The sequence below is a fragment of the Cannabis sativa genome, chromosome 6 (genome assembly GCF_029168945.1).
Source record: "Cannabis sativa cultivar Pink pepper isolate KNU-18-1 chromosome 6, ASM2916894v1, whole genome shotgun sequence".
Taxonomy (NCBI): Eukaryota; Viridiplantae; Streptophyta; class Magnoliopsida; order Rosales; family Cannabaceae; genus Cannabis; species Cannabis sativa.
The window spans coordinates 21,560,367-21,569,449 of NC_083606.1; the positions used below are offsets into that span (position 1 = coordinate 21,560,367).

At 40.4% G+C, this 9,083-nt stretch overlaps 2 pseudogenes; one reads left to right on the forward strand and one right to left on the reverse strand.

The window, feature by feature from the left end:
• Nucleotides 1-6,826: 6,826 nt before the first annotated feature.
• Nucleotides 6,827-7,029, reverse strand: LOC115696139 (small nucleolar RNA U3; annotated as a pseudogene).
• LOC115695132 (protein BOBBER 1-like) lies at nucleotides 6,857-8,093 on the forward strand (annotated as a pseudogene).
• Nucleotides 8,094-9,083: the final 990 nt, after the last annotated feature.

A 9,083-nucleotide genomic window follows, 5' to 3' on the forward strand; every position in this document is an offset into this window, starting at 1 on the left:
AAAAGGATTGATTATACCTTAGCTGAAAATTAAAGTGCTAGGTGTCAATTACTTGGGCAGCCACCTCACTCAACCATAAACAAAAGACCAAAATGCCCTTAGACTTAAAACTAGGGTATTTCTAAAGCTAGGGGTAAAATGGTCAAAATCCATAACCCCGCTCAATCCCGATAATTAATTTTCTCTAAAATATTCCCCACTATAAAATAGGGTTCTAAACTTACTCATGTGATTATCTAGCCATCCATCGCATTTTCCGTTGTCGCCGAGCAAAAATTACAAAATTAACGTATTTCATATATAAGCTAAATAATACCCCTAGAGTTTAATAAAATCTCCGGAATTGAGAAATTATAACTCTAATATCTATTTCTAAATATTGGGGTCCACAAATAAATTAATTCACAAATAATAATAAAATAATAAAAATTAGCGCTAATTGCCTTTTCTAATCCACATTACTAGAGCGGTCATTACACCTGAGATAACCAAAATTCACACTTCTTGAACTTGGCATAAAGCTTGTGTTCTCGAAGCCGTTGCAGTACCATCTGAAGATGTAATTCATGCTCCTCTTCTGATTGAGAGTACACGAGGATGTCGTCGATAAACACAATCACACAGATATCGAGGAAATCCTTGAATACTCTATTCATCAAGTCCATGAATCTTTGCGGGAGCATTGGTTAGTCCGAACGACATAACCAGGAATTCGTAATGTCCATACCTAGTGCGGAAAGCCGTCTTCGGAATGTCCTCCTCTCGGATTCTCAACTGATGATAACCCGAACGGAGATCAATCTTAGAAAAGACCGTCTTCCCCTGAAGCTGATCGAACAAATCATCGATCCTAGGTAATGGATATTTATTCTTCACCGTCAGCTTGTTCAATTCTCTATAGTCGATGCACATCCTCATAGATCCATCTTTCTTCTTGACGAATAAAACCGGGGCTCCCCAGGGTGACACACTGGGCCGAATAAACCCTATGTCAAGCAACCCTTGGAGCTGAATCTTTAATTCCTTAAGTTCAGCTGGAGCCATTCTATACGGGGCTTTGAAAACCGGTTCCACCCCTGGTGCCAAATCTATCACGAAGTCAATCTCCCGCTGAGGTGGTAACCCTGGAAGTTCTTCGGGAATAACATCCCAAAATTCCCAAACCACTTTGATGTCCTCTGGCCGAATGGTATCTGGCCGAGTGGTGTCCACCACCACGGCCAGAAACCTTAAACAACCGCCATGCAATAAATCTCTAGCTGACATGGCCGAAATCACCGGGATCCGGGATCCCTAAACTGAACCAACAAACACAAATGGTTCTTCACTTTCCGGTTGGAAGATCACCATCTTCCTTTTACAATCAATGCTCGCCGAATATTTAGATAGGAAATCCATTCCTAAAAAAATATCGAACTCTACTAAACTCATCTCTATCAAGTCAGCACTTAACTCTCTACCATCTATCCTGATCGGCATAGACCTAATCCACCTGTTGGAGATAACCAACTCTCCGCCAGGTAATAGGGTTCCAAACCCTGATTCATATCTATCGAATGGTCTATCCAATTTACTAAAGACTCTGGCTGCCACATAAGAATGTGTAGCCCCAGAATCAAACAGCACTGAGTAAAGCGAGTTATTAACAGAAAGCTGACCTGTCACAACTGATGGGCTGGCATCTGCATCAGCCTGAGTGATGGCGAACACCCTGGCTGGAATGGGTATCGCCGGAGCTCTCGGTGCCTCGGATCGGAGCTGGGGACAGTCCCTCTTGAAGTGTCCGGGCATGCCACAGTGAAAGCCCCGATGGTGGCTTTTGCAGCTAGGGCACTCGGGATAGGAGAATCGGGTCTCAGTACCACTAGGACGACTCCCTCTGTTCTGGTTCCCCCAGAACCTCTTGTTCTGACTCGAGCCACCGGAAGTAGTGGGTGCTCTCTTCCTCTGATCAATGGCCGAACCGCTACTCCCCCTGCTAAAGCCTGATGCAGGAGGGGTAGGAGCCCCGCCACTCACCGGAGTACTAGCTGACTCCGACATACACCCAACTGCGCCCTCAGCTCGCAGTGCCTTCTCCACCATCTGAGCATAGGTGGTGTTGTCGTCCGTGGTTATCATCAAGTCATGTTTGATCTTCGCATTTAAACCATTCAGGTACTTCTCTTTCTTGGTGAAGTCGGTTGGCACAATTCCCGAGGCTAACCTCGCCAACCGGTCAAACTGAGTAGTATACTCGGTGACACTCATATTCTCACGCTGGGTCAGGTGGGCGAACTCTTTCCTCATGGGGCTTCTGACCGCCTCCTTATCATGTTTAGCGCTGAAGAGTTCCTGGAACCTTTCCCAGGTCATAGTGATGACGTCATGGATCTGAGACACCATGTCCCACCAGACCAGAGCGTCTTCTTGAAACCGGAAGGTGGCACACACCACTCTGTCGTTCCCGGTGATACCCATAAAGTTCAGAATTTTGGTGATCACCATTAGCCACTGTTCGGCCTTCATTACATCTGGACCACCCAGAAAGACCGGAGGTGCTTGCTTCCAGAACCGTTCCTACCAGGGTTCCATTCACTTTGCCGCTACCACTACCTCGGCCTGAGCAGCAGGGGCGGGTGCCACTGGAACTTCTGGCACCGGCACTGCAGGAGCACCCTTCTGCCGCAATCTCTGAATCTCATTATCTTGCTCTTCTATTCTGGCTTGCATTTCAGCAAACCTAACTTCCCAATTCTGGGCTTCCTGATTGACCTGGGCAGCCTGTGGCGAGTTGACATCACCCCGACCACGAGCCCTGCCCCTAGGACCTTTACCTCGGCCCATAACACTTGGGGGAAAAACTGAGCTCCTTGACCTTGATTTGACCCAACTGAGATGCCCTGACTCCTAATATTTCGTCTGGCGTCCATCTGGTTTAAACAGCCTCGAAACCCCGAATTGGCACTTCAGGTCACGATCATCAAGAGCTTACTAATGCCGCTTAATTTGGAAATTAAAAACGAAACATGCGCCTATTCTACTATCAGGCTACTAACATGCTTCCTAACAGGCTTTTCTTTTTCATAAATAAATAAATAAACTACTAAAGCAATAAAGGCTTACTGAACCGTGAAACGAGCTAACTGCTGATGATGATTGTACATGTCGTGACGATCTTCGGAAGACAACCTGGCGGCTCTGATACCAAATTGTAACACCCTAACTAACATAGGCGTATTACGTGATTTTTAAACTTGCTGTGCAGCTCGTTGCTAATCAACGAGGTTTATAGAAAACGTGATTAATTAAAATTTTTGCTTTTTAATTAAACTTATAAAATAATATTACAAAAGACTCGGGATCCCGATTACAAAATCATTTACAAAAAGAGTTAACTGTTTATACAAAATAATTGTCGCCTAGCGACTAGTTACAAAAATAGCCTTGCTGTCCCGAGGATCGTACGCTCCAGGCCTAACCGCCCCGACATGTACAACCTTCATAAGCTCGCTCACGGTCCATCAGCTTTAGCCTTGCCTGTACCTACACATAAACGTAGAACTGTGAGTCGACAGACTCAGTAAGAAAAGCATAATAATACTCATACATAAATCCCGGTCATGACCAGACGCCCATACCCCTGATCATAACCCTAACTGCCGTGTCCAACACGATACTGAGTGCCACTACTGCCGTGTCCAACACGGTACTGAGTCACTACTGCCGTGTCCAACACGGTACTGAGTTCTGAACGTTCATAGGGATGGTACTATTGACACGTAACAGCCTGATCGGTCGAACCGGTCATACTCCATTCTTGGTCATACTCTAGCACATGTAGTAGTGTTACTATATCCACCGATCGGTCGAACCGGTCATACTCCGGCCGGTCATACTCCGGCTGTACCGACGGGATACGTCAATAGTACGGAACCACCAACCAAGTGTCGGCTGATCGATCGAGCCGGTCATACTCCGCCGTTGGGCATACTCCAGCCTGTACCGACGTGACAGGGTTGGATGGTTCGAAGCCAACATACATAACTAATGTAATCTAACAGGCTTCCTACATGCACGCTAAACATGTAATCTACATATGCATACTGTTATACTAATCTTACCTGGATTCCGAATTCAGGTGTGCCGGTCAACCAGACTGGAACTATCTGCGCGGCGGATTACAGGCTCCTAAACCATAAGAATCACAACACTATAAGTGACACGCTAAATCACTTCCCGGGGACTTAAACTAGGAACTAAAAGTTTCCCTATCGATAAAAAGCATGGCAATACCCCTTAAAACATAAAATCGAGGAAATCTAGGGTTTCAGAATTTTCCCCAATAGGTAGGCCAGGTTGCCCAACCGAGATGCAGTTGCAGGAAAATTCAGAACCCCGTTCGGAATTTCGGATGCACAACTGGAATTCCGGTTCCTCGCAGGCATCAAACATAAAAATCCATATCTTGCTCAAATCGACTCCAAATCAAATGAAACCTTCCAGACCTATTTTATATATCCCCTAGAACATTTCTAAAGCTTCAAAACCATCCAGATTGCACAAAAATGAAAAACACCATTAAAGCTCAAGCTTTGAGTTCTAAACTCAAACTTGAGCAAACCTAGCTAACATGCAATCAAACCAGCTTGAATCTACTTAAACATGCTTAAAATAGCTTCTGAAAACAATAACAAACATCAACAACATCACAGCAACAGATTCAAATCATTTCTCTTCGAAAACCATATTTTTGAGCTAAAAAAATTCCAAACTTGAGCAAAGCAATTAATATTCATTACTAACAACCTAAATAACTTCGAATTAACATGCTTAAATCTCAGAAACAACAACAAGATCACAGCAGCAACAATATCAAAAATTCATGCATGCATCAACTATTTTCATCATAAATTTCAAGAAAACAAAGTAAGAAACTAAACAAAGAAATACCTCAATTAGAATCACTTTGATCTTGCTAAAACTACTTGAATTAACCAAGAAAAACCCAGCCCATTGCACACCCACAACCAGCCGAGAGAGAGAGAGGAAAAGAGAGAAAAGCTTTTCCAATTTTTTCTATTTTTAAACTTTGTAATTTTTTTGTTAAAATGAAATAAAATCTCTTAGCATATATCCATTCATTCAGCCAACACTTAGAGAAAATAAACACTTATTTTTCAATTAATAAACTCACTAGAAGACAAAATATCATTGGGGCAAAAAGACCATTTTGCCCCTCCACACAAAAACCACATAATTAACACTAAAGGGGTATTTTTGGGAAATTCTAAATTCCCGGCCATTCCTGACATTCCCAATGTCTAATAAACCGTCCCAAACTACTAACATACTAAGTTGTGATTTCTACTGAGCCAAACACCTAGTTCCAAAATACCGGGCACCGGAATGCAAAATTATGCAAACTACTACATGACATAAAAATGCATCTCTGAATTCAATAATAACAGCATAATAAATTATTTAAATAGCTATAAATAATTTTCATAATTAATCATGATTAACTGCTAATTTTTAAATTAAACTAAGCGGTCTTTACAATTTAATATATTTATTAATTTAGACATGTAAAGTCTCTTAATTAATAAATAAACCTAGAATCTCTTTTCTTTACAATTTTGCCCTTGCTTAGTGAAAATTCATAAAGTAGACATAGTCTAACTTTAGAATTTTTTCTCCAAAAAAAAAACTTTAGAATTTTAATTGATTAATTAAAATCAATTAACTGAATCTTACAAGCAGTACGGTCTCAACTAGTATGGGGACCATGGGTCTATATAACCCAGCTTCCAATAAGTCGAACCGAATTTACCAAGTAAATTCCCTAACTTATTAATTCATTATTGAATCCACACTTAGAACTTGGAATTGCACTCTCAGTCATATAGAACGCTCTATATGTTCCATGATATAGACACGTCATTAGTTATCCATTGTTATAATCCTAATGGGATTAATGACCCTCTAATAGATGATCTACATTGAATAGACACTAAGTTACTGTTACACCTTCAATGTATTTTATCCTTAAAACACTTAGCTCTGTATAAATGATATTTCAGCGAAGTGAAATGAGATCTCCACCATTTATCTCTATTTAGCCAAGCTCGAAGGATATCATCGTTTCACTTGTAAATTCCTATAGAAGTTATAGATTCCATATTTATGTTAGCGCTCCCACTCAATTATACTATCATGTTCCCAAAATGTACGTATCACCCTGACCCAAAAGTAGGCTTAACTAACAAATCAAAGAACATGTATAGTACTCTTGAGATCGAACCTAACCATATCAGGATTAAGATCATTTGATCTAGGATCAACATGTGATATTGAATTGAATAGATATTACGGTAAATTTTAATATATCTAATCAAAGTTCAATATCGGTCCCTTCCGCTGTATACTCCATACATCCGATACTGGTAAACTTTGCCAATATCCTGGAAAGGACATAACACTTTTCCAATGTGTAAGAATACCTATCGCTGATTATACCATGTCAGTCTAAATCCAGTGAATTGAGAAATCAGGGAATAAACTTTCGAACATATAATTAAGATTATATTCCACTGTGCTGACAACACTATAATCTTTAACAAATTCATATGTTCTGGACTTAAACAGAATTCATACATTATATATATAATCATGAAATAAATCATGTGAAACATGCAACATAAAATGTTATTTCTGATCTTTATTAATAAGTAAATCTGATTATATTGAAATGGATTTTATTTATGGCACAAAACCCAACAGTTGGTTGATTCATTATTGAGCTTTTTTATTATTAAGTTTATTGTGCTCTGCAAAAAAAAAGGGTAACCTGTCAGACAACCGTGTGACCAGCCCAGCTAGCCGAAGATGACTGAGAACGATCCTCTACAACCACGATGATCCAAGGGAACCTCAAGCCGTTAATCAGACGGTCATGATTCATCCACTAGGTTTGATTTCCTGTCTCCTTAGAACTCAAGGAAATAGAGGTACGAGTCTATAGAACACATCCTATTCAAGTAAGGTGGTGACAGTACTTCCTATTAACTTTTCTTCTTAGGTTGGTCAATCTAAAGTCTAAACCCTACTCACACTCAGTACTCACGAATCACCATTTTCAACTCAGATTCATTTCTTTGATCCGATTCACAGCCATGGAGATAATCTCCGATTTCAAAGAAGAACACAAAGAGACCAAACCTAAGCCTAAGCCCAACCCTAACCTCAAGCCCTCCGCATCCCCTTCTTGTTCCTCTTCCTCCTCTGCAGTGACAACTTCGTTTACTGCCAGTTTTGACCCCTCCAATCCGCTAGGGTTCTTGGAGAAAGTTTTCCACTTTGTCGCTCAACATAGTGATTTTCTCGAGAAAGTGACCGTGGAGAAGAAGATTTTGTCAGTTGCTCGCGTCGCCAAGGAGAGGAAGGAGAAGGAGAATGAGAGTAAGAGGAGAAAGGTGGAAGAGGTCAAGGATAAGAAGGTTAGTGTGGTACCTAAGAATGTGACTAAGGTACCTAAGAAAGAAGAAGAAGAGGAAAAGTTTCCCGTGAAAGTAGAAAACAAGGAAGAAAGCGGTCCCAGAGCTCCCAATCTTGGGAATGGGCTTGATCTTGACAAATACTCATGGACGCAGAGCCTGCAAGAAGTTACTGCATTTATCCCAGTGCCCGTTGGAAACAAGTAAAGGTCGGTTGTCTGTGATATAAAGAAGAAGCATCTAAAAGTTGGACTCAAAGGGTCAGCCACCTATCATTGATGGGGAGCTCTTTCGACCTGTAAAGCTTGATGATTGTTACTGGAGCATAGAGGATCAAAGTTCGATTTCTATTCTGTTGCCAAGCAGGATCAAATGGATTGGTGGAAATGTTTGGTGAAAGGTAATCCTGAAATTGACACCCAGAAAGGTGAACCTGAATCAAGCTAGTTATCTAACCTGGACCCGGGAACTCGATAGACAGTTGAAAAGATGATGTTTGATCAGAGACAGAAGTCTATGGGACTCCCAAGCAGTGAAGAAATACAGAAAGAGAACCTTTAGAAGATATTCATGGCTGAGCACCCGGAGACAAAAGTCTATGGGACTCCCAAGCAGTGAAGAGAAAATGTTTTAGTAATTAAGAAACTTAATAATAAAAAAAGAGTAATTTGCGGCATAAATGCCTAAGTTTAACTCCCAGTTGCAAATAAATACCTAAGTTTAATTTTTGGCGGTAATAATACCTAAGTTATATTTTTGGAACTCTGTAGATACCTAACCGTTAAAATATTATGTTATTATCCACATGTCATTTTCTTATTGGTATATTTTAATTAATTTTTTTAAAAAAATAAAAATTTAATGACTTGGACCAATTAGGAATTGTCACGTGGCAATTTACTTAACAATTAACAGTTAGGTACTACAAAAGTTCCAGAATTATAATTTAGATATTACTACCGCCATAAGTTAAACTTAGGTATTTATTTGCAACTGGGAGTTAAACTTAAGTATTTATGTCGCAAATTAGTGAAATAAAAAATAAGAAAGTTAATATTAGTCCTTAAAAAACTTAATATGAGTGTTCAAGAGTACGAATCCAATCCACATCAAAATTAGTTAGCCGTATGTTAGGCTAAAATTAGTCTAAGTTTTGGGTCGTATTTTCGGTTAGTTTTCACTCTTTGTTTCTAGTTTTAGGGCTATTTTACGCTTGATTCTTTTGTTTCAGGTCCCCGGGTGTTTAAAGAAAGTATTTACAAGAATTGAGAACAAGTGGTGAAAGAATTGAGAAGAAAAACAAAAACAAAATTGTTGCTGCCAAATCCCGTCGCGACGGGACAATATCCCCGTCACGACGGGGATTGGCAGAGAGGATCTCGAAATGTTCTGTCTAATCCCGTCACGACGGGGCACATTGCCCGTCGCGACGGGGACCCAGTGACGGGATTTTTGGACAGTTTCGTAATTTCACGAATTTTAAAGATGAGACTTGGTTTAAATAGAGGGAGTTCGTGAAAATTAGGATGGATTCAGATTTGGAGCCCTAGAAACAAAGGAGGAGGCTAGAAGAGCGGCTTGTGGCGACCCGGATCAATTGCTTCAACT